The 23,800-nt window shown below is 42.1% G+C and overlaps 1 long non-coding RNA gene across 4 annotated transcripts in view; it reads left to right on the top strand.

The window, feature by feature from the left end:
- The window catches only part of LOC109293626, a 39,301-nt gene extending 16,882 nt beyond the window's left edge, over nucleotides 1–22,419 (top strand). The window contains exons 3-7 of one of the 4 annotated variants that reach the window (XR_002096348.1): nucleotides 10,340–10,487; nucleotides 11,605–11,706; nucleotides 14,286–14,373; nucleotides 14,973–15,094; nucleotides 21,568–22,419. This is a non-coding gene — a long non-coding RNA (uncharacterized LOC109293626). Of the gene's footprint in view, nucleotides 1–10,339; nucleotides 10,488–11,604; nucleotides 11,707–14,285; nucleotides 14,374–14,972; nucleotides 15,711–21,567 lie in introns of those variants that run through there. The other 3 variants (XR_002096349.1, XR_002096347.1, XR_002096350.1) reach the window with 3 other exon arrangements.
- Nucleotides 22,420–23,800: the final 1,381 nt, after the last annotated feature.

The following is a 23,800-nucleotide window of genomic DNA, read 5'->3' as shown; positions in this document are numbered from 1 at the left end:
CTTTACACTCATTGAATTTAACCCAAGCGTCTCCTTTGGGGTAGTTTAACTTTACAAATATAGTATGTAATATGTTGCTTAACCAACATAACCGGCTGCTAAATACCATGATCTGATGTGTAGATCTGCCCACTTCCAATGACCTGTCATTGGAGGTACTGTCTAGTGGCAATTTGACATTAGTTGACTTTTCTGGAAAGGATGCTTCAGCATTGGCTAATCAGCTTTGTCCAAAGTGATAATGTCATTTCTGTACATAGAAAATGTTTTAGAAATGATTGAGTCCCTCAAGATTGTGAAAGTCACCAGAAAATCATAGCATTAGAGAAGTAAGAGATGGAAATGATCTATGATATGATTTATTCCTTTATGTTACATTTACTAGTATTTTGCTCAAGCTAATATAAAATCTACCAAAAAAAAGGAGGAATAACTATCATTTCTTTTGGGAGATTATTCAATATTTAGAATTTGCCTTATTGGAGGCAGCAGTCATCAAAATACCCCTCGCAAATCTCCAAAATCATTATTTGTGGTAGTACCTGAAGTTCTCTGAGCCAGTACAGATTCTTTCTAGTAGAGGGGGACAGGCAGACCCCATTTAAGGGCAGTCTTTACTGAGCTTTCCATTCTTTCTCCAGGATACTTTGATATTCTTTGCTAACATCTTTCCCAAGCTGCATCCTAATTGCTGAAATTATCAACATAAAGTGACATCCAGTCCAATAAAGTGAGGAAAACTCACACAAGCTGCAAGAATTTGCACCACAAAGGCACTCTACAAAGAGCTCGGCTCTATAGAAACCACCACGAAACTCTGTGAAGAATCCCACAAAACCGCACAGGATCCTTCAAAACGCACCACAGGAGTCCAACACTTGTTACTTCATGACACCATCTTTACATGTTAGAAGAAAAAGCACACAGAGGTCCGTAGAGCACTTACCCTGGGCTTGACATAGGCAGTGCTAATGTCGGAAGGCTTCAACTCTCATAATCCAGACAACTAAAAGGGACTCTTTTGTCTCCCCTTCCCCCTCACAGTAAGCGACAGGTCATCCCCTTTCAACCTAGCTGAGCCTAGGTGCATAGATACTTTCATAGCCACTTGACAGGTGATCAGCTCACCACACAGACTTGTCAGCAATGCTGCTGGGGGTTATTTGGATTTAGCTGTAGACAGGAACTGAACCACAATGAGCATTGGGAAGGCACACTGTTCGTCATTTGTTTAGAGACAAGCCATCTCATACTTGTTTGAGCCTTTTTATTGAACTCACACTCTTGTGCCAAGCACTGAAAGATTTACTTTGGCTATTGCTGTAAGATGGAAAGCTTATGAATGCATGGCTGACTGCCAGCCCTGGGTGAGCTGTGAAAGGTCTGGTACAATGGAGGGTTACATGGAACAAATGTGAATGCACTGGGCAGACGTGACTGAGGGAAGGCCCCTGCACTCAAAGAACTGCGTGAGGTTTAATCCAGTGACTGAAGTAGGGTCAAGAGATAACATACACAACTCACAAGACTTTCAGTGGGCTCCTTTTCCAGGGCCCACAGCATTGGAAAATTAAGCCTGTTCAGGCATAGGTGCGTTGTCTATAAGAACAGCTGCTAGTCTCTGCTGACTTGCACACTGTAGCAAAGATTACAAGGGGAGATTTTGCAAACCTGAGTGCTTCCTTGGGTTCCAGCTGCAGAAGGCAATGCACTGGTTGGGCTAATACAATGCAAGGCACCCTGATCACTGTTGTATATTTCTTGCAGATGTTGCCATAATTTTGTTATGGTACAATTTGACATACGACTCCCCACTGCATCGGAAAGGGGCACATTATCTCAATTAATGTTTCACAGCAAACATGGCACTGATAGTATTCATGGGACTACAGCCTATTACCATTTGCATGGTGACTAGCACAAGAATTATGACTACGTGTGTTCACTGCAGCAAAATTTGCCCTCCGGCTCTATTTTTTTTTTTTTTTTTTTTGCTTGTGACAATGTTCCCTTTTTCTCCCTCCTTCTGTTTTGATTTCTACTTAAAGTTTTATGGCTCTGTCCCCTCCAGGGTGCTATTATCTTGTATGCTAATAGGGCTATGCATATTCTATTAGCGTTGTCAGTGTGAGATAAGAGGCACATTCTGTAAGGAGCACTCAGGGGGTAATAATCACAGCAAGGGGTCTCAGTGTTACTACATTATCAGTCATCTTCACATTTCAGTGGAGCCTGTTTATGCACTTCTTCAACTGCGCAACTCAGACACCGAAAATTGCTGAATGTTTACGGAAACGGTTGCAGAGGAACATAATGGGGTTTGAGATTGACTTGATAAAGGAGACTTCTTTGGTGTTGCTTCCAGATACAAGATATTTGTAACTGCACAGAATAAGTATGACAATAAGTTATAAGGCAGTTAGCAACTGAAATCAGTCTCAGATCCATATTTCAAGTAATAGAAACAGCTATCTAGGAACTGTTGTGAGGAGTATCCGCGCCATGTACATGTCCTCAGAGATCTCTCTCTCTCTTCTATACACACACATAAACATATGCCTCATCCAGATCATTAGACAGGATGACAATTTTTATATCAAGTAATCATGAGCCTTTGGCTATTGGAATGAAATAGGCCCATCATTTGGCAGTGTTGGGAAAAAGACATAATTGCATATCATGCAAAGGCAATAGCAGCCACTGCATAGTAGCACTCTTTGCAAGTTAAACTGCATAGCCCTCTCTGTACCAGTCAACTCCTGTGTGGCTGGAGCCAATGGCATGTAAATAGTGTCATGCCAGTAACCTTGGATCCTTGGCTATAGGTGAGACTTAGTTACTGGTGCACTGAGGGGTTTCTTGCTTTCAGAAGGGAATGCTGTTTCCCCCAAAACGCTCTCACTCACCAAGATACACCCAGTGGACCCCAAAAGAAGGTAGTGCAGTCAGCAGCCGCTGCAGTCAGTCAGACACTGCACCTGAATGCACACATCTGGGTGAAGCTGCCTTTGCTTAATAGGAACTTCACCCCCAGCACTGAAGACCTCCAAAGTGCAGTCCCACCTGCACTGCAGGTGCACACCATTGTGTGCATTCAGTTACTGCTTCAGTGATTTTGAAGAGAGCCTTATGCACTGGAAAAGTCTCTGTGACCACCAGGCTTTAGAGAGGAACTTCTTAGGCTGGGGGTAAGCTGTAGGGCCAATTGCCACGTATCAATTTTAAGAATGTATGTGTGGCCTTTTAGTAGGTCCTCAGAATAAATTTCCAGTGTATAGCTGCTGGGGACACCTACGCCTGAAAGATGGACTGGTGTGTGTGTTTTGGAAAGCTGGTGCACAGTGAGGCTATCAGGTTATATGTTTTACTGGCAAAGAAGCCATCAAGTGGGGCACATCTATAGTTTAGGGCCTGATTCTGTCTCCTTTCACAGGCTGTAGTCGTATATTTATACAAGGGCAGATCCACTGGTTAATATGGGATGATGTCCCCTTGTAAAATACAACTAAACATGAATAGAGATTACACAATCAATCCCTTGCATGTGAATTTGCTAGAAAGGGGGAATCCAAAAATAGGTTGCTATGTTGTGGTCCAAGTAGCTATACTTGAAGTAAAGAGTTATGCAAACTGCCAGGAAACATGGTGATGAGAAAGGACAAAGAAACAGTAAAACATTGAGAGCATGAGAACAAACAAGGTTTGGAGGTGGGAAGGCTATTTCCATAGCTTACTCCCTCCAGATAGAGGAGCAGACATCCTGTCAACGCAGATGTATTTAAAACCGCCTCAAATTATTTCCCAGGCTGCACAGAAATGTATATACCTAAAGGTAAAGGTGCCCAGCTATATGATTTAAACATAATTAATGGGAAGCAGGAGATATATGCTGATTACAGCTAAACAACTGTAATGATGTTGAAAGGAGCTCTGTTTTCAGGCAGATCTACAGTACTTAAGATTACACATTAATATCAGCACCCTCTACTTTAAAAATATTTATCCTTGACATTTTCAGACATGAGGCTCATACCAAATGTATTCAGCTCCATCTCCTGAGGGTCTTGAGATTAAAACCCCTGCTTTCTCACCTTGTGATCTGGCATTAATAGCTGATAGAAAAATCACATACATGACTGACATCTTCCTAGAAATGTGAGACTGTGGAATTAATGAAGGTAATGCTGGAATGCAAGGGTCAGTTTAGAAATAGGATTTCTGTTGCCAGCTATCCAGTCATGGACTGGACAATCTGGGTGGTTATTGGGTTGTGTTTTTTTTCCCTTAGCATTGAGCAAAACTGATTTGGAGAATAAAGCAGCCTAAAAACATGTAGTTATGTCTTTGCCACCATTGGAAGCTGATGGACTGTGTTGCTAATGGAAATCCGGCTAAGGACAACTTTAGGGAACCAATGAAGCACAAACTATTAAACTAATCCTCGTGACTATTGAAGCACTGTCAGTTCTCATGTCTTCACGTTGCTGTCAGCCATATCATTGTCAAATCTGCAACTTGTAGAGGGCCGGATGGCTTGAAGACCCTGATGACTTGGCATAGGACCTGTCATCTTAAAGTCCATGGTAACAGTACAGATGAAGCTATTACTTGGTAGTAATTCAGTTGTTTAAGGTGAAGTGTTGGAAGTCGGTGTGTGGCTCAGATCAGTTCCTGATTGAGAGGTGTTCAGAGTCTCAAAGGGAACAATTATTCCCTGGTTTGGCAGGCTCTCCAGAGTAGGCCACAGGGGTTCTCTCGCTCAAGGAGGTTCCTTGTCTATCGTAGATGATTTATGTTGGATGGATCAATGTAAGAGGAGTATCTCCTCTCATCTAGGAATCTATAAAGTTCCCATCATCCTAGCACCAGAGCCTTGGAGGTTGGGATAGATGAACTTGAGCCTGGTGATCCTATGATTCCTGCCCATGTTGTACTTTTTCTGAGGTGTCTTGCCTTCAGTTTTGTCAATACTGTCCTTTTTGTTGCTCTTGCCGAAACTACAGAACATCCTAAAATAGGATTATGGTAAAAACAGAAAAGAGAATCAGTATACAGTTGAATTATTTCTGGTAAGGACGTTGGTTACCAGCAGTGCTGTAGGAGTAGTGGTGGCTTCACTGAAAAATGCCTGTTTTCTTAAACTGAAATTTTTCAGGGCTGAAAAATGCCTGTTTTCTTAAACAGAAATGTTTCAGGGAAAAATAAATTTAATTTTTTCAATTAAAATAAAAAATGAAATCATTGGGGGATGTTTGCTTTTTTTCTTTTCCTCTTTCCATTTATCTTATCCTATCTCCCTTCTTTTGCAGTAGCAACATGGAAAAAAGCAGGGAGGAGGAAGGAGAAGAGAAAGAAAAGAAAGGAAGACTGCAATAGGAAATCTGAACACTGAGAAATTTGGAGGCTTCATTTTTGGGGGGGTTAGGAAAAGAAAGGAATATTACAGAAAAAATCAAAAATCCAAAGATTGTAGTGAAAATTCTTAACATTTTCCAACCACCTCTGCGATCTAGCTAGCGGCCATGTCTGTGTTGCTGGACGCACTGAAACTATTTTGGTTTGAGCAGATGAAAGTCTGCCCCCCTCCTGGTAGTGTCATCTAGGACAAGATAATGAACACAACATACAAAAAGAAGGAGGAAGGAAACCAGTCTCTGCATCCAGGGTGCTTTTGAACTAAATCAGATTAATAAAATATGCTCTCGGTCATTCACAAAGTCCAACAAGAAATTAAAATGAGGTCATCATCATTTTAAGACAGGCAGTCAGTTCTACTCTGTTGATAAGAAAACACTGATCCCCCTAATTCTTAAAATGCTGTCACCAAAGCCCACCTTAGTACCCCAACCAGTGCTTTTAGTTGTAAGAGACCAGTTCTTTCCCTCCTTTTTCTATTAAGCCTGTTTTATCTGTGTTCTCAAATTCCAGAGACCCTTTTTTAATATTCCCAGTGTATTTGCTGATGTAATGCATTGCAATAATAAACAATCACTGGCTTAAGGGGCTACCAGGTTACAGGTTTACATAGAGCTCAATCTTGTTAAAAATTCATCTAGAGTTTGTCTGGGCTTCAGCCACAAACTCCCAGCAACTGCTTACACCTTAATGACACGAAACCTCTGACATTTGCATCATCCTTCTAAGGGCAAAACAGAAGGCACTTGACTGGATGTGCTCTTCAGGAATTCTCAAAATGCAAAAAATGGAAAGGTTTTTCTTTCTGGGTAAAGGCCTTAAGTAAACACTTCTACTGCACTGATAAATATGCTATTCTTAATGACCCTTTAAAAATGGTTTTGTCCCAGATTCCCTATGATAATTATCTTTCCTTAGTTGTGTTTGCATTTAGCAGGGGAGACTGACCCTTCCTTTTCAGTATCCTCACTGTATTTATGCAATTAATCACTTTAATTTAAACAGGGATAAACATCCCCTTTACATCCCCTCTTTGCTTCCATTATGGCTTGAGTCCTGGCTCAATATATGTCCCACGGAAGAGTTTGGGTGGGTCAAAAAAATAACAACAAAAGGGCCAATTCAACTAAACCAACCATAGGTAACCCCAAAAGTGGAACTCCTTCATCTTCTTCCACTGGAGGTGCCAATGGGATAGAAGTAGCAGAAAATCTGGTAACATTTTCTCTCTGTAGTGTTGCGGTACCTAAACACTGTCTGTGAGAAGTAAACACAAACCAAACCCATGTGCCTTGCTTTGCAGCCTTTGATATCTGAAGGATGACAGGGCTACCTAAAAACAAGCATTTTGGGCCTGTCCGGCATGTGTGGCCAGGTGTTACCCAGTATGACTGAGTTGTAGAAACCCACAATAGAAGCTGGATTAGTAACAGCCAGTGACCCAAACCTAGCCCAGCTCTGAAAATCACGCCACAGTCATGCTGTTGGAAGATAACAAGGGACCCATATTCACTTGAATTCCTGAGAGCCAACCCATTTTGATCAGTGAGCACATGAATGTTGCACGGAGAGAAATATGGAAGCAATTACTTTAAGAGCCGTCTTTTGGGCAATTCCCAAAGAGACATCAGCCCCTGTATTTATGAAGCCTATCGCATCGGGCCCTAATGAAGCAATTAAGCAAAGGGTCCTCTGCCTTTGATCTAAATGTGGTAATTTTTACAAAAACATCGCCGAGTGATAGATACCCATAACTCAGAGTCCTTAATTGTACTTAATTTGTTTGGAATACGAATGTGCATTTAATTAAGCCAGGACTTTGCCCACATGTTTCAAGAAGGGCTGTCAAGGAAAATTAAGACCCAGTTTGCTTTCAAAGTTACTGGTTTTTATCAGGCCAGGACAGCGATCTTCGAACAGAAGGTTACAGATAATTAGGCAGAGACCTCAAGCCAAAAAAAATGTAGAGACACTGTACAGCTGAGAAAGGAGCAGGGAAAAACTCCTTGATGAAGAAACATAAGAATCGGCTGTTCACATAGTGAGGTCACGCATGGCTAGGATTTGGTAAATGTAACCTGTTGGTTGCAATGTGTTTTGCATTCCTAAACTCCAGGGGTGTGGAGGGAACCTGGCTGCAGTGTTTAATAGTGTTAAGTGACTGGCACGGGGATTGGAATTTCAGGCCATGCCAAAGACCCCCCGAGTGGGCACAGCTGAGGGAGCCCCAGGAAAAGGCCTGGGAAGCAAAGCTGTTCATTTACTCAATTTGTGTGAATCCAAAGCATTTGCAGTGGGCAGGCGAAATACGTGTTACTTTCTTCCCTGCACGTTGAATTTTGTCTGGAGTGAAGGTCTGGAGAGCATGGTGCTGCTGAGCTGCAGTTCCTCTGCTCTGGGACTTGGGTAGGGAGATTCTCACATCCTGCAGCGCGCTGCAGACTGCTCTGAATCTCAGGTTGGGAGGAAGCAAGCTGGGCAAGCCACAGAGGTTCCCCTTCCCGTCCACTTGCTGCCAGGGTGGCAGTATCCAGCCAGCTGCCCTGCTTTCTTGAGCTGTCTTTTGCATGGTGCTACTGCATATGGCTGCCCTGTCGTGTGCGCCCGCTGCTCCTTCAAGTGAAAAACCACGAGAAAAAGAAACAAAATAAATGTCTCGCAACCAATACCCCTCGTGTAGAGGAGGTCCCCTGGCCTATAAGCACGGAGACTGAATCCCTGTGTGTTTCTTGCCATTTACTATTGACCAGTGCCTGGTCAGGACTTGTCTACCTTGGCAAGAACAGCTCAGTCTCTTCTCTTTGCAGCCCTGCCACTGTGTGACCTGGGTCGGGTCCCCTGATCTCTGCTTTGGAAAGTGGTGATGATGATATTTCATGCTGCCACCTCAACATCTAGGTGTTACTACTGTACGAGTTCTGCCTGGGGAGATTATCAGTTTAGTGGATACAGGGGAAATTCAGGCCTGTTTATGCACAGCTTTCAAGCTGCCCTTCTACAGAGCAAAGCACTCTGTTTCCACTGGGCAAATTCTTTCACTACAGGTGATATTTTGTTGAGGGTGGGATGTACAATCATGACAATGCTAGTTTAGACCGATCTTCTCCCTGCCCTTTCTTCCTCTCCCACCTGGAGGAAAAATGAGGGTCCCATATGCATAGTCTTAAAGATATTATATTTAAGAAATCAGTAATATATCAGTGCAGGTAAAGATTATAGATAGTTTTTGCCCGAAAATTAGTTTTTTGGTAAATGACTTATGCAGAAGCAGGCATTATCTTCCTCTTTTTGTGATTCTTGTAAGAATGTAACCTGTCACCCGCTGCTCATCGAGTTCTGTAGGAGTTGTTACTTAGAGGGTGACTCAGGATGGGGGTCTTACGATGGTAGGTGCTGTACCAATGCAATTGAAGAGTCAGTTTGTGTCCTGACGTGATATAGTCTAAATGGACCCTAGGTGCAGACAAAAGAAGCAGCATGATCTTCATTTACCAGTAGAGAACTGCAGCACAGAGATGACGTGATTGATTCATGATCACACAACCAAGAACTGAACCCCCATCTCTGCATGCCAGCTCAGACACTTTGCCATACAACTGTTCTTCCCCAAGGGGTCTGATGGGCACCCACTGATGGGTACCCACAAATCCTCCCTGATAACTATTCCAAGAATCATATTTAAATGCTTTGCTGTCTAAATGCTGAGGATACAGTATATATTTTAAATCAAGGGTTTGCTCTGGGCAGTGATCTCCTCAGATTCCAGATTTGCCCTGACATGATTCCTAAGTGACCAGAGCTGATTTCTCATGCTGAGGTGGTACCTGGCCTCCTCTCCTTGTGTGGCTCAATTTAAATGCTGGCAAAATACCCAGCCCTCCATCAGACCTAATTTAGTATAAAATTAGTTGACTTAAAATAAACATAATAAAATAAAATAAATCCTCTGGTATTAAAGTCCCCTTGGCCAGATTGCTGCAGGCCTGGTCAGGATTTATGACATGCTGTCACTAGACTGTTAAAAGGAATGTGTACGGCAGGACGGACTTGCAAGCTCTTTACCACAGGGCTCACAATCTTCCCGGATACGGGACATGGGGCAATGACCCCCCCACCCCTGAAATGACATTCTGGAGGAAAGAGAATGATGTGTGAGGGCAGGAGCATAATAAGTGGGGAAGCGAAGGAAAAATAAAGGCAGGGAGGCTCTCACTTGACTGTAAGTGTTTTGAAGAGTGACCTCATGCATTCCGGAGGCACTCTAAGGAGGTCCACGCAATTTTTTTCTGTATCTGCTAAGCACACTGAATAAGTTTGCAAACCCAACCCCAGAATCCAACAGTCCTGTCTCGGGGTAAATGGTCACCCTCTTACTAGTGTTTAAAATTTTTACAGCAATAACAGAGAATTTGAAAGAACATCAGAGGTGGATTTACAGGTCTCCAGGGAAATCAATTGTTTCCTGTTTCAACAGCTTCTTCATCATAACTTGCTTTCTCAGTCGCCGAGTGATGTTCTATTAATCTCAGCATGCAGAGATTACAGTTAAATGTAGAGCTTGGTTGAACCTCAATTTGTGAAATAATCTCCTCTACCTTTTCAATCAGTCCAGCGTAGCATACGTTGGATTGAGATCTACCGATCAAATCTGTGGCCGTGTTCCTTATCCGCCTAGCGAATAATACAGGCTACTATAAAAGAGCCTGTCAAGAACTATGCAGTTTGCTTCAACTCATTTTAAATCTGTCTGTCATAATTTTTATCTGATTTCCCATTTTGATACGAAAACACTGAAACCACAGCTCCCTCTTCCAGTTTCTGGCTATTGTGTTCCATCAGGTTCATATTTAAACATTTGTGTGTCAGACATACATGGAACATTTAAGAGCCACAAGAATGTCTAATACATATTTCCCATTTCCAGTTTTTGCCAGTGAGAGATGCGGTGTAAAAGCACAAGTCAGATCTGGAAGAAAGATGGGGAGATATGTCATGAGAGAGCCAGTCTTGTTGGAACAAGGCATTCTAAAGAAGTCTGTGAACCACACAGGCTTATTCCCAGGTCTTTGCAGGTTTGTCCATGCCTTTCAAAACGGCCGCTTGTTGCTAGCTGGATTTGTTTGATGGGCTGCTTGGTGTGTGGCTGCTCAGACTGAGGGACCCCAGTAGCCCACATGACTGGTTTAATGGCTGAGAGTTTATGGTAATTCCAGTTGCAATCACTATGCTGTTATTTCTCCTTCCACGGAGAACCAACAAGTAGTGAAGATGCAGCTCCTAATCAGTGTTGACAAGGCAGACAGTTCTGCTTTGACTCTGCATGGAAGGTGTGCCTCTAAGAGACAGGCAGACACTCATTTTGTCTCCTTGTTGTGGCCTCTCTAGTTTCCAGTCCATTAAAACTGACATATCTGGTATAGCCCTTGTCTGTCACTTTTGTCCCTAGAGGGGGAACATCCTCATCTCCTGCTGAACTCAGGGCATGTTTCAAAAGGCTCTTGCACAATGAGGGCCTGGTCCATCTCCCACCCATCTCAGTGAGGGTATTTGTGCTGGGAACTGGATCTGAATCTCGAGCCCACCCTCTCCGGTAGTTTATGACCACTGGTAGCTGCCAAACCAGCTGGTTTCGAGGGGGAAATGTCTATGTACAGATCAAATCTTCTGCACGTAGATTTCCCAGTCGGCTGGGAAGTCTGATTGGCCTGTGTTTCAAATTCCCATGTCTTGTATCTTGGAAAATCCTAACAGACAGTTAGGAATGTTATGTTATGAATCTACCCACCACAAAACAGAAAGGCAGGGAAGTGCTGGCAAGTAATAGTTTGCCTTTATAATGCTAAGGAGCTGTTCACATGGGCCGGCCAATTATGCCTCATAAGATGCTTGTCTTGGGAAAGGAGAAGAGAAAGTGGGGTGGAGGGGATATCCTGGCCGAGTTTGTCTGGGGTCAGTGGGAACAGTGGTAGACTGGTACCCGGGTCAGAATTGCTGAATCTGTCCATAAGGGCCATGCCAGTGTCACACAGCAAATCAGTAGCAGAGTGAGGAATGAATCCAGAAGACCGGATCCCTAATGCCCTGTTCTTGTGCTGATTGACTATATAGAAAACAAGACATCTAAATATCAGGTGTGGGGTCCAGAAGACTGAGCCTTGTCAAGGGCTGTTTTTCTTTTCTGTGCCTCAGCCAAGCAACATCATTTCCCCTGACATCCATCTTGCCAAAGAGGAAGGTAGAAAAGAAGCAAGAAGTACAACAAGAGACAGAGGACCTGAAATATCCCTGATGGTATGCTTTTCTCAAGTAAAGCATGTGCAGTATAGATCCTGAGCATATGAACTGCTGAGCAAAATCAAACTGCTGGGTGACAGCAAGTACAATATTTATATATATATATTTTAAAGTATTTTCCTGTGGTAATATCATACTGGAATGAGCTTCTCTTTTTTCTAGCCCCATAATCCCTTGTTTTCCCTATTATGTCAGTCTTAATACACTTAGTCATAATTTTTTGTCTGATATTCCAATAATTATCTTCCTAAGGTTAATCCCTATCCCACAGCAATGCCATTAAGGAAGGCTACATGGGAGTCTTAAAATAGTTGCTATTTATAGTAGGAACTCTTTCCAATGCAGAGAATCATTATTTATAATTCACTGATTGGAGAAGCTGGAGCAGCGATTTCCAAAGTATCACACATTACTCTGTTGTAGTTTTGTCTGACAGATCTGTGCTAATTACCCTGGGTGGTTTTGATGTGCAGCCAAGGGAACGGTTGTAGAAAAATGTGTATCACTAAAGTTTGGGTCCCCAAAGTCAGAAGTAAAATAAACAAGAATAGATCCTTATCTGAGTCAGACCCTTACTAGCTGTGTACAAAAATTTTACTCACATGCGCTTTTTTTCAATCCAGTCATTACTTCTGCTTGTACTTGGCAATGCACTTAAGGCTGTATACTTCGGCATGCATTCCAGCTTGGCCTCTTCTCCTCTCTTGTGACAAATACATTCACTGACACCATTGGGACTGCTAGTTTCCACAGCAGGATGCAAGTTAGGACTCCTGTGGTCTGCTTCCATCTCTGCTACTGACTCCTTTGTAGCCTTGGCCAAGTCACTTAACCTCCCTGGTTCTTAGGTTAGTTGTTAGGAAAATGAGTACCGTGGTAATAGTTCCCCCTGAGGCTGTTCTCAATACTTAAATAATTAATGTGGGTAAAGCAATTTGTGAGCCTCAGATAAAAGGTGCTCAGGAAAGGTAATTTATTATTATTTGCTCCAGCTCTTTCTTAGAGGCTGTTTTGAATTTGCTTGAAAGCGGGGCCTTACGTTGCAGGGTTGAAGTTAAAGTCAGGAGTTAGAGTTAAACATGTTAAGGATAGATTGTTACTTCTGTGGCCCCAATTCAGCAGAGCACTTGAATTCACTCTTAACTTTAAGTAGCACAATAATTTCCATCATGACTGTTCATGTACTTCAATGTTTTACAGATTGGAAGCCTATCACTGCACTGATAAAAGAGAAGTGGGGGCTGGGGGGCCACGTGTGTGCGTGCTTGTGCCCTCATGATTCCAGAACAAGCGTCGTCGCAATGCAAATACAATAAGCGACTTGCACAAAAGGTGGTGAAATTCATCCAGGATGCAAATCAATAAATGTAACAAGAGAGAAACTACAAGCTGTGCATTTCCACCATAGCTGAGATTTTGTGGGATGGATAGAAGCTGCCGAGCATGACCTAATGCCGGGGGAAAAAAAGCAGCCACAGACCTCAGCATCTAAACAGTATGAATATTGAACCAGAGGTCCTTGAGTAATTGTCCTTTCTTCACTCCGGGGGTGAAAAGGGTACATTAGACATTCACTAGCAGCAAATGGCACCTGACATCTCTTTAAGTGAAAGTCAGTTTGGAATTTTTTTAATGGCCAAGCATAAATCTTTTAAATTATAAATCAATAAATAGTTAATTCAATAATAGAAATCTTTTAAATATTTAATAAGTCATATGCAGAATGGCTCTATAACTGGAGGTTGATGGAACTGTGTCAAACGAATTTGAATCAAACTTTTCTAAACTCCCTGTATTAAAATAGTTATTGATTCAAATGTAAAGTTGCAGGAGCACAGTAAAAATTGAGATGGCACCAGGGGTTCTGTAGTTCCTATTTTCTCATCTGAATTTCAGTAAAACTACCGGTTCACTTTTACTAGGGTGTTCCTGGGGCTTTTCAGGTTTTACGACTATTCCTACAAAGAAATGACTGGGCTGAGCTGAGACATTTTTGTTCATATTAATTAAGACTCTCCCTTTAATGAAGCTGCTCTTTAGAAAAGCCCTAGCAATTTTGCCCCCTGTATGAAAGAGACTGCTCATAGAAATCCACTTTGAGGTCTGTGAACTCCTCTCTTTTTGAAGTTGCTCTGGTTTTAACCATATGTACTGGAGATTTAAAACTACAGCCAATTAGAGTTGAGTTGGATTATGCCTGGATTGAATTTGGTTCTTGGAAAAAGAAAACTCTATCTGGCTAAGTGTTTGCTCTTTATTGATTATTATAAATCTCATCCCATCCTCATTCCCCTATGGAACTGATATTTAAAAGAATGGTTTGAGTAAAGTCAGTAGTATTTGAAGCTATATTCTTGAGGAAGCCTTGGTAAAGATAAAGTAAATGCCATATTGAGCATTATAATTTTGTAGGGAATTCACTATAAAAAAAAGTTCCCTTATACTTTCCCTTACTTGCTGTGCTCCTGACATACTGCATTTCTCTCTTCCTTATCAAATACCTTGGTTGCCTCTCCCAAGCACTCACTCACTGGAAATGTATTAACTACCTCTGGGGCATTAATGTCATTTGACAGAGTGGGAAGATGAGAGGAGAAAAGTACTGCGAGTTGCCCAAGACCGTGAAGGGAAGTCAGTGGCAGAGCCCAGATGAGCCTGCGTGAGGTACTGGCTTCTAATCTTTTGTTGAGGGAGTGGGGCCAGTCCTGCTTATTCAGTCTGGATTAGCTTTAACAGCCCTGATAGTTAATGCCTCTCATCCAATTTATGCCCCAAACTGGCATAGCCCAGTATTTACCCTATAAGCCTGGACTGGGTGTCCCTAGCAGCCACTGTTACAGATTGAGCTGTCTGTCAGCAGTTATGCCAATGAACCAGAACCCAGCTGGCATTGGAAACAGGCTTTATCTCTACCTTGCTGACTGAGGAGTATGTCACTATTTCTTGTTTCTGCAATAGGAACAGCCCTTTTACTTTACGTGTCTGTATGTGCAGTGCCTAGCACAGTGAGTCTCCAATCCAGAAATCCTAGAGTGCTACACTTTCCATAGTGCCCTTTGCTCCTGCTTGACCCTGTGCTTCCAGCCCCTCCCCAAAGGAAATGTTTTCAGACAGTCCCTTGAAAAAAAAGGCAGCAACTGAAGTTTCATTATTATCCAGCTGAAATAATGAGAAATGATTTCAAAGGGCTTGAGCAACATTCATTTTATTAGGCTTTCTGTGCCTATGGGAAATTGTGATGCATTTTCAAACCCATTTTACAGATTGGTAAACAAGGTTGTATCCTGCAAAGGCAAAATATCCATCTGGTGCCCTTAAAACTGTAGGCAGCCCCAACCAAAATGGCTCATTACCTGAAGTGGCATCTATTGTTTGCTGTATAAGTGTAAGTATAATCAATTCTAGCTGGCTCAATATTTCTGAGGGATCAGGATTTCGTTAATATTCTGCACACCTCTCCTTTCCCTCTGTGTCTCTGTGTTTGTATGTATCTGGAGGAGCAGCCTGAATACAGTATCTCTGTGTTTTTCTTCTCCCCAGGATGACAGATATTTTAACGATGACAGTAGATTAATATCTCTTTAATCAGCCAAAATGAACATGACACGCAAGGGTGACAGCTCAATTTTCTGCTAACAGATTGCTCCTATCAAGTCCTCCCATTCTCGCTGATTTTTATTCCTGGCAGAGATGATGTCCTGGCTTTGGGAGGACCCTAGCTCCCCGTCAGCTCATCAGACACCCATTAAATAAATCTCGTAACACATAGGCGTTACTCACACGCCTGTCAGGATGCTGGCTGGCTGGTTGGCTGGCTGGGGAATTGAATGAGCTCCGACACGCTGAATGGGGGGAAATTGTCACTGAGCAGGGCGAAGCTGCAGTGTGTGTTCCAGAATATACAGTTATGGAGGGTCCCTTGTCCTCCTGCTTGTGGTTATTTTTTTGTTTGTCGGCTGAAATGTGGATCAGACACTGAGACTGTCTCCTGGCAGACAAATAAAAAACCCCCCATGTCTGGGGACAGAAAGGTGGATGGAGGGAACAGCACTGCAGGTGGAAGCGATACACTAAATGCTAGCCCCAGAATTAGCTATGCTCAGAGCTTGTTAGCAGGTGGGGTTTCAGGAGTATCTTGTTTCTGCTTCAGAAATTTAATCTGCAGGATCTAATTCAGATCTTCCCCCCCACCCCCCATGGCGTTTCAAATGCAGTAACTCCAGATACTGTACAAAGTCATTGCCCAGCCTTTGCAGGGGTGGGTCTCCCTTTTACTGGAGCAGGTCCTGACCCCCAAACCCATTCAGGGTTCAATCTCTTTTGCTTTGACTTGTAACACAACCCCAACTCCGAAGCTTATGCCACTGCCAAGGACACAAGGAAAGCTTCAAATCCATCAAGCTACATTTCTGTGACTACAGTACTGGCGCTTGCAGCACGCTGTTCAGTAAATCTAATATTCCAAGAGCTGATAGTTAACTATTACATTTGGGAAAGGAGATAATCCCAGTCTGTATTCTGAAGGACCAATATTGTTGTTGCTTTTTTAAAAGCATTTTTACTGATTTAGAATTCAAACCTGTTGCCTTTGGTATTACCGAAATGCAGCCATTTCTTTTCATTGTGAAACACTCAGACCATCTGCCTTGTTTTCCTTTAAAAACAAATCAACCACCAAAGAGAAAAAATAAATAAAATGCATTTGAAATGGCTTAGTTTGGCAAGGCCCTCCAAAAACTATAAATCATGCTTGCAAACCTGGCCTATGTGAACTGGATTTGCATTGAATCAAATTCTGGTTTCCTTACAAAACTTTTTGTGCCATGGCTGGCCATTCATGTAGTTGCAGACAAGAGATGTGTTTGTTTTAAAAGATAAAATGCAAGTATTTTTAATGTAAATGGTTCCAAGAGAAAATTAACAATAAATTACCCCAATGATGACATTAAAGATATCCATATGATTGTAATTATGAAGTCAGATCTTTCCAAAGGAGCATTCTGTCATTTCCCATTCTTGTTACAATCTCTGTCATGCAAACATGTTCATTATTTTTGCCATTTTCTCTTCTTATTACAGCCTTTGCCATGAGAATAAGTCATCAAGGTTTTAAGTGACTAATAAATTCTCTAAATTACCGTCCAAGGATGCATTGCTTTAATTTTTTTCCCCTCCATATTCTGTATCATAATTGCCTAGCCATTTCTCACCCTCCTTTTTTTAATCACTCATTAGACTAATAGGGAAAGAATAGGATTTACTCTACCTAGAATACTGTAGCAAGCCTTGGACACCACAGTATGAAAATATGAAAATAAGTATGAAAATACTTCAGATTTCAACTTTCAAGAAAAGACCAGACATAACTAACAGATGGTATCTGCATAATCATTCACATAATAAATAAATTGAGAAATGTGTGCCCTGTGGGTGGACAATTCACAGAAGTCCCATCCAGCAAAGTGTTTCAGAATAGAAATAAATTGAAGCATGCAGGTAGTTCCACTGAGTTCACTGAGACTTTTCATGTGCTTCCAGTTTGAAGGTTTCTCAAGTGAGTAAAGTGATATGCTTAAGAACATTACCGAGGCATGACCAAACAGAACGAGACCAGAATAATAACTGGTTAAAAATGATTTATTGAGCCTCATGCACTCCCTGTCTGATACCCAGTGGTGCCCAGTCTACTGGTGTTTGCTGGTAGATGGATCACCAGATCTACACTTCATTTGGCACCAACTGGCTCTCTACAGTGTAATATTGACATAAATGCAAGGGCTGAATGGTATGTGGATGCCAGGCTTCCTGCCAGCCTCCACATGCCTAAATGCCAGTCTCAGTCTCATGTATCATGGATAAAGAGGCACAACAACTGTACAGTCCGTGATGTGGTGTGTAAATGCATCTCACCAACAAGGACTGTAATTTGGTGTGGGTATTTCCTAATCTGCTTTATAATATAGTGAGGTGACCATACCTTGTAATATTAGCCCCTTTTTCAAACTGTGCAAACCTTTTCCTTCTATCACTTTACTCATTTGAGTAGCCTCCTAACTGGAAGCATGTGAAAAGTCTCAGTGAACCCAGTGGGCTGCATGATTCAAATATTTCCATTCTTAAAGCTTTGCCTTGTACTATGTACTCCTGCCTCTGTCACTGCTGTTTTTAGGGGTCTCTCTCACCTTTATATATGTGGTATATGAAATAAAAAGTTTCTCAAGTGTTCCAGCTAATATTTTGGCAGGCTGTTGACCTGGTAAAGCTCACTCAAGTTTTTTTCTTTACCTTGACAGAGCTGTTAAATTGGTCACAGATTTTATGGGCTATCACCAGCATGGATTTTTCTTTTCTTTTTTTTCTTCTTTTTTTTCAGCATTTCAGTTTTGACACAAAGTCATTAACAAGCCAGTTTTAGACGGAGTGCAAATGCTGGTCTGTGCACTTAGCGAGGCTCTTTATTGTGCTCACTGAGTTGGCACCATTGTGCTCTTGGTGTGAAAAAGGGGCTTGGGGAGTTGGGAAAAGCCCCACTCCACATTGCCTCACCATCTCCCTCATAATGTTTATGGCAGGGTCTTTTCAAAGCCTTAGCACAGTATGCTGGATGTTTCCTGTTATTGTTTGTCTTGGATATTTCAGAGGAGAGACATTTGACTTTAGCTTTTCCCAGTGTAATGCTGCTGCCATAGGCCCTTCTGTTTAACAGCTTTTCAGCATCTCACAAAGGGGCTTTGAATGAACCTGATGTTTTACTCACTGTCCAGATGAAGAAGGACCTTTGCCCAGCTACACAAAAGTAAAACAATATCTTAGAAGGCATGAAGAACTGTGGGTCAGTGCAGCACAAGCCACCAGTATAACAGCATCTTAGAAAACCTTCGGATAGCCAGATGGAAAGATAAGGCAAAATGTCATTGCAGCTTAATTTATCCTACAAAATTTGGGATGGTCTGCTCTTAGCATTTGCATTTGGGATTGAAAATCAACAATAAGTTGCCCATGATGCAACAATATTTGCTACCTTGGTTGATGATGACTTGGTTGCAAGAGGAATGCATTTTCAGTATAACTCTATCTAGTATTAATTTAGCTCTGCAAAAAACAAGCTCCCATTTAGTCTTTCAATTTGCAAATATCTTCCCTTTGCATTCAGTCATTTGCTATATTCATTTTCCATAACTATATAGGTGACTGAGATTTACTAACATGAATATTTCTGAAAAGGCAATGTTTGCTTACACATTTAAATACTTGCAGAGAGAAAATTTTAAATTTAATGTGTAAATTTGTTCTCCACAAACACATGCTGTGGACCCCCAATTACAAGCAGTTTGCTTATCCAATCACAAAACTAAAGACAGGGTTGCACTGCATATGTGATTAATTATAATTAAATAACATGGGCCAAATAATAAGATAAAGAGTTAAATAGTAGCCAAAATAAATGCTGCAGAATAATTCCAAATACAAAATAGATGTAAGAAACTAGCAAGTCTGATAACAGGCAGATGAGGAGAATAAATTCTTCAGGAATAGGATTCCTTTATTATTTGTATAATAGTACCATCTAGAGACCCGGACCAAGAGTAGGGATCCACTGTGCTAAGCCTGAAGTACAGGGCATGGTAACACTATTCTCAGAAGTGCGAGTGAAACTCATGTAGGTATATCCACACTAATCTAGCTATTCTGGATAGCAGTGACTGAAACTGTGGTAACATGGATACCAGTATGGGGAGTACAAGCCCACACTGTCCAACAAGCCAGGGGCAGAGCCAGGGCTCACTTCCAAACCTGAACCTCTCTAGCAGGATGCCATTTTTTTGTCCGAGCCCTGGTAGGATACTGTATGTGATCTTACTGTTTCCCAGAGACATTAGGAGGGTTAATGTGCCCAGAACCAACCTGAAACTTCGATGCGTGAACTGAACTTTAAAAAAATGTGGATAATATTATTACATGCATTTTTATACATTTCATTTCTTTGCTTCTTTATGATTGTAGGTGCACTACTGGAAGTCTACATAGTGCTGTAGTGACTAAGTATTATAGGTATTCCTGACTCCAGACAGATCATGAATTAGAGAGGCTATTTTTTGGCATACAAATACGAGCAAGAAGCAGTGGATCTGTCAGCAGCTAGTCCATTCAGTGTGTTACTACCTCAGTTGTGCAGCCTTAAGTGGTTTAGAAAATCCTAGGGGGAAGTAAACAGCCCAAAGAGGACAGACAAAGCTGGCAGCCTGTTGACTGTATGCTGGCAAAAAAAGAGTGAAATGCAGAGTCCTGCATTTGTATGGATCACACAAATATCTCTAGAGGGAGTCAAAGAGCTATTTCTCTAGGAAGATGTGATAGATTATAAACGCAACACAATCACGGCAACCGCAAAAAGAGCCCCTTCCTATGTGAAATGGGGTGTGTGGGGGGGTCAATGTAGGGGTAGGCTGATGGCAAAGTTTTAAAGTGTTGTCTCTCCCCCCCAACATAAATGCACACACTGGCTCAGCTGGATTTTGCCTTTATTGAAGCTCTGTGGCACTTTTCTTGCCACCTTTTTATGCACAGATAGTATCTCTCTGACCTTCTCGCTCCAAGCTGGAGCATGGTTTTGCAGAGCCAGCCACAATCAGTTTCTGTTGAACAAGGAAAGGAACTTAGACCAGAGTGGTCTAGTCTTCATGTCGATACAAGGGTTTGGTGTCTGATTCTGTCTCCAATGTATTTATTGTTTGAATGTATTGGCCAGGTTTCCCTCCGGTACGCTGCTTCCCTGGGCTGGTGATGAGCAGTTTGCTGTAAATTATCTGTTGCTTATTTGTGCTTTGATACTTAAATCACAGCGGGCCAAATTTTTCAAATAGCCCATTGTGCACAGTAGTAAATCCTGATGTAAAATCTTGAGGTTAATGATGCAGCTTCCAATTACTTCAGTAGAGCCAAGGGTTTATTTTCAGAACTCATTTCCCACAAATGCACCCAAATACATGGTTAGATTCTAGCAAGCCAGGTAGCCGGGTGCAGGTTGAGAATGGAGCTCCTTTAAAAATGAGGCTGAGGGTTGCAATGGGAATGATTAACTACTTGGTGCTTCTGAACACCCACTGATTCCCTTTGGCACCCAAATAGGAACTAATCATTGCTGAAAGCTTGTAATTCCTTGTGCTGAGTGCAGTAGTGGAAACTTGTGCCCATGCACATTTCAAATTCAGTCCCCAGCAAACTCATGCCTGCAGTATTGAAAATTAGTAAAACATGTAAAAATGTTCCGATCAAAGTCTAACATTTGCACAAACACAGACACAAAGGGGGTTTGAATGGAATCAGGGCAAAAACACTGAGAAATCCATGCCCCTATTTGGAAAATGGGTCTCCCATTTGCTCTCTCAATCTTTGAGACTCTTACCCCTTTAAAACCATTTTTGTTGCTGTTAAAATTGAATCTGACTATTACTCTACAATATGGCCTATTTCCTTTTACTAGTTAGCATTTAAAGGTGTTTTACAATTCAAATGAGCCATGCAATTAAAGGTGACATTGCCAAAACTGGACGGCCTAAAATTAGACATTCCTGCTGTGTGTTAGAGCTTGGCCCGCATTTATATCATGCTGTCTTTGGGCTGTACCTGTCTGCTCCAATCTTACGAGTCAACAGGATACTGAAATGTTCCAGAATCCTACTCTTTGTGTTACTCTGTGCTCTCTGCCTGCCTATATCACCCCAGCTTCTTCCCTGCCCTTACAGTATTTACTCCTCTAATATATATATGCCATATAATGAAATGCTTTGCCGCTCTGTAGTGCCTTTCCTCTGAAAACTGGAAAGCACTTCACTATTATTATTATTTATATTACAGTGGTCTCTTTGTATGAACACATGATATGAGACAGTGCCTGCCCTGGAAAGCTTACGATTAAACTAGACGAGTCAAAGCGACGGAGGAAGGAAGGATTGTTATTCCCACTGGTCAGACTAGAGATGGAGGCACTAAGAGGGTAAAGGTCTGATTCTGCGTCCTGTGGAATCCATGGCATCCCCCTCGGGACCTCACCGGTGCAAGAGCAGTGCAGCAGTGAGTCACAAGGTCCCAATGAGCCTAGATCTGAGCTTGAGTCCAACAGCTTAATCACACTCTCACCCTGAAATGCAAATTGAGTCAATCATATGCCACCCCCATTGTCTCCACTTATACATGGGGACCTTGAAGTACACAGGCAGGCACTGATCACAGCGGCATAACTGTCCAGAGATCCTGGCATCCCACTCCATAGATTAACTCCACACCTACTTCCCTATACATCATTTGCCATGTAACTCTTTAGAGTGTAAAGCATCTTGGAGTACAGGTTCATGTGGCAAGGCAGAATGGTGAAAGAGTATTTTGGATAAGACACAAGGCCAAAATCCTGCTGTTCCCCAGGGTCTTTTAATCTTCCTACAGCAATGGGGCCTTTTCCTTCTCACCTGACTTTTAGTTCTCATGTGAAAATGCTTCACGCAGTAAACTCCCTGCTGTTCGGTTCCTCCCCTCAGATGATGCTTGACCTCAGGAGTCTAATTCTTGGTTTTCAGAGCCGCACTAACAGCCCAAATCAGCCAAGTCTTCCTGACCTTAGGGGGAAGTGCTGTGACTAGGGTGGCCACCATATAGGACAGTCCGGTTGTCTTCTATCCTTTATTGATATGAAACTGGACACCTTTATGTCCCCTATTTTTCTCTTGAAGAAAGAGAAAAATAGAGGACGTAAAGGTGTCCGGTTTCATATCAACAGAGGACAGAGACAGAGTAGCAGAAAACCGGAATGTCCTCTATGATGGCCACCCTAGCTGTGACACTGTATTGTCACTTAGTCACAGTGACATAAGTCATACTTGCATCATAAAGAAAACCAAATATACCCCAGGGCCACTTGGGCTGGGTTGGCAGAATTTTTTAGCTGCCTCCAAATTACAGATTATGACTGTTACTAAGGTGATAGTGTTGTGTAAATGATGTCACAAAGCATTATAGAGCGTGCAATGATGCTGGCACATTAATGGCATGTGTGAAGGTGCCTTCCTGAGAAAAGCCAGTAATGCCTGCCTGGCTTTAGACTTAAAAATCCATAAGGAATAATCATGAAAAATCCTCTTTTCCCACTGCTTCTCCATCAGTACAGCCTGACTGAGCTCAGTGGAGTTATTCCTGATTTACAGTGATATAGGTAGAAAAGAATGAGACTCCTCTTTGCAGTTTGTTAATGTTTGCAGTTGCACATAGATTATGTATCCTCAAATCAGAGATGAAAAGCGTGCTCAGAGTCCATGGGGAGACAAAAACCATGGAAGCCTAAATAAAACAACATAAAAGACATTTGATGTCACTCAGTCTGTCTCCTTGCCAAGGTGAGATAATCTGTAATAACACAATGTTTGTAGAGCAGCAACAATGTACCAGGTGCTTCACGAGGTGCTACTTGGCCTGTGTGCTATGACCGGGTATATAAATACATTAAAGTCTAGCTGTCTCTTTCTTTGAAATATTTTGCTATATATCGCAAGCAAGGATGTATCATATGGAGCATGCACTTGCCAATCAGATCCCGGTATGTTTTAATGTTAAAAAAAAAACATGCGCACCCAACCCCCCTCCCCTCTTACACCATTTTTTTGGCATTCGTTACAAAATCCAGGTCTTTTTGTACTCGGTCAGTCTTTTGAAGCCAGGCAATGTCGGTGGTTATGGCTGTTGAGTGACCTATATTAAAAGAGTTGTTGGTCTTAGTCCAGTTGTTCATGGAAAGGTGCCCAAGTTGCAAACACTGCCCTTGCATCTGGTACTCTGGTTAGGTATGTCAGCAAAAGGGTGACTGCTGAGTATCTCATGGGCTCTTCTCTTTTCATAAGTCCTTCAGGCCACAGCTGAAGCACTTTTGTAAGCTTGCCTGGTGTGGACCCATTGGATGGCAGGCTTTGCTATCTAGTGCTCTCCCAACTCATTTCAGAGCATATGTCTAGCGTAATGAATTACTCCTAAAATGTGGATGCTTAAAAGGGCACAGGCTAATGAATAAGGCCCAGACTCGCCATGCGCTGAAGAGAGCCACCTT

Source organism: Gavialis gangeticus, unplaced genomic scaffold (genome assembly GCF_001723915.1).
Source record: "Gavialis gangeticus isolate Ggan-Ray unplaced genomic scaffold, GavGan_comp1, whole genome shotgun sequence".
In the NCBI taxonomy this organism is placed as follows: Eukaryota; Metazoa; Chordata; order Crocodylia; family Gavialidae; genus Gavialis; species Gavialis gangeticus.
The sequence above is the reverse complement of the archived record's forward strand: the minus strand, read 5'-3'. Positions and strand labels throughout refer to the sequence as shown.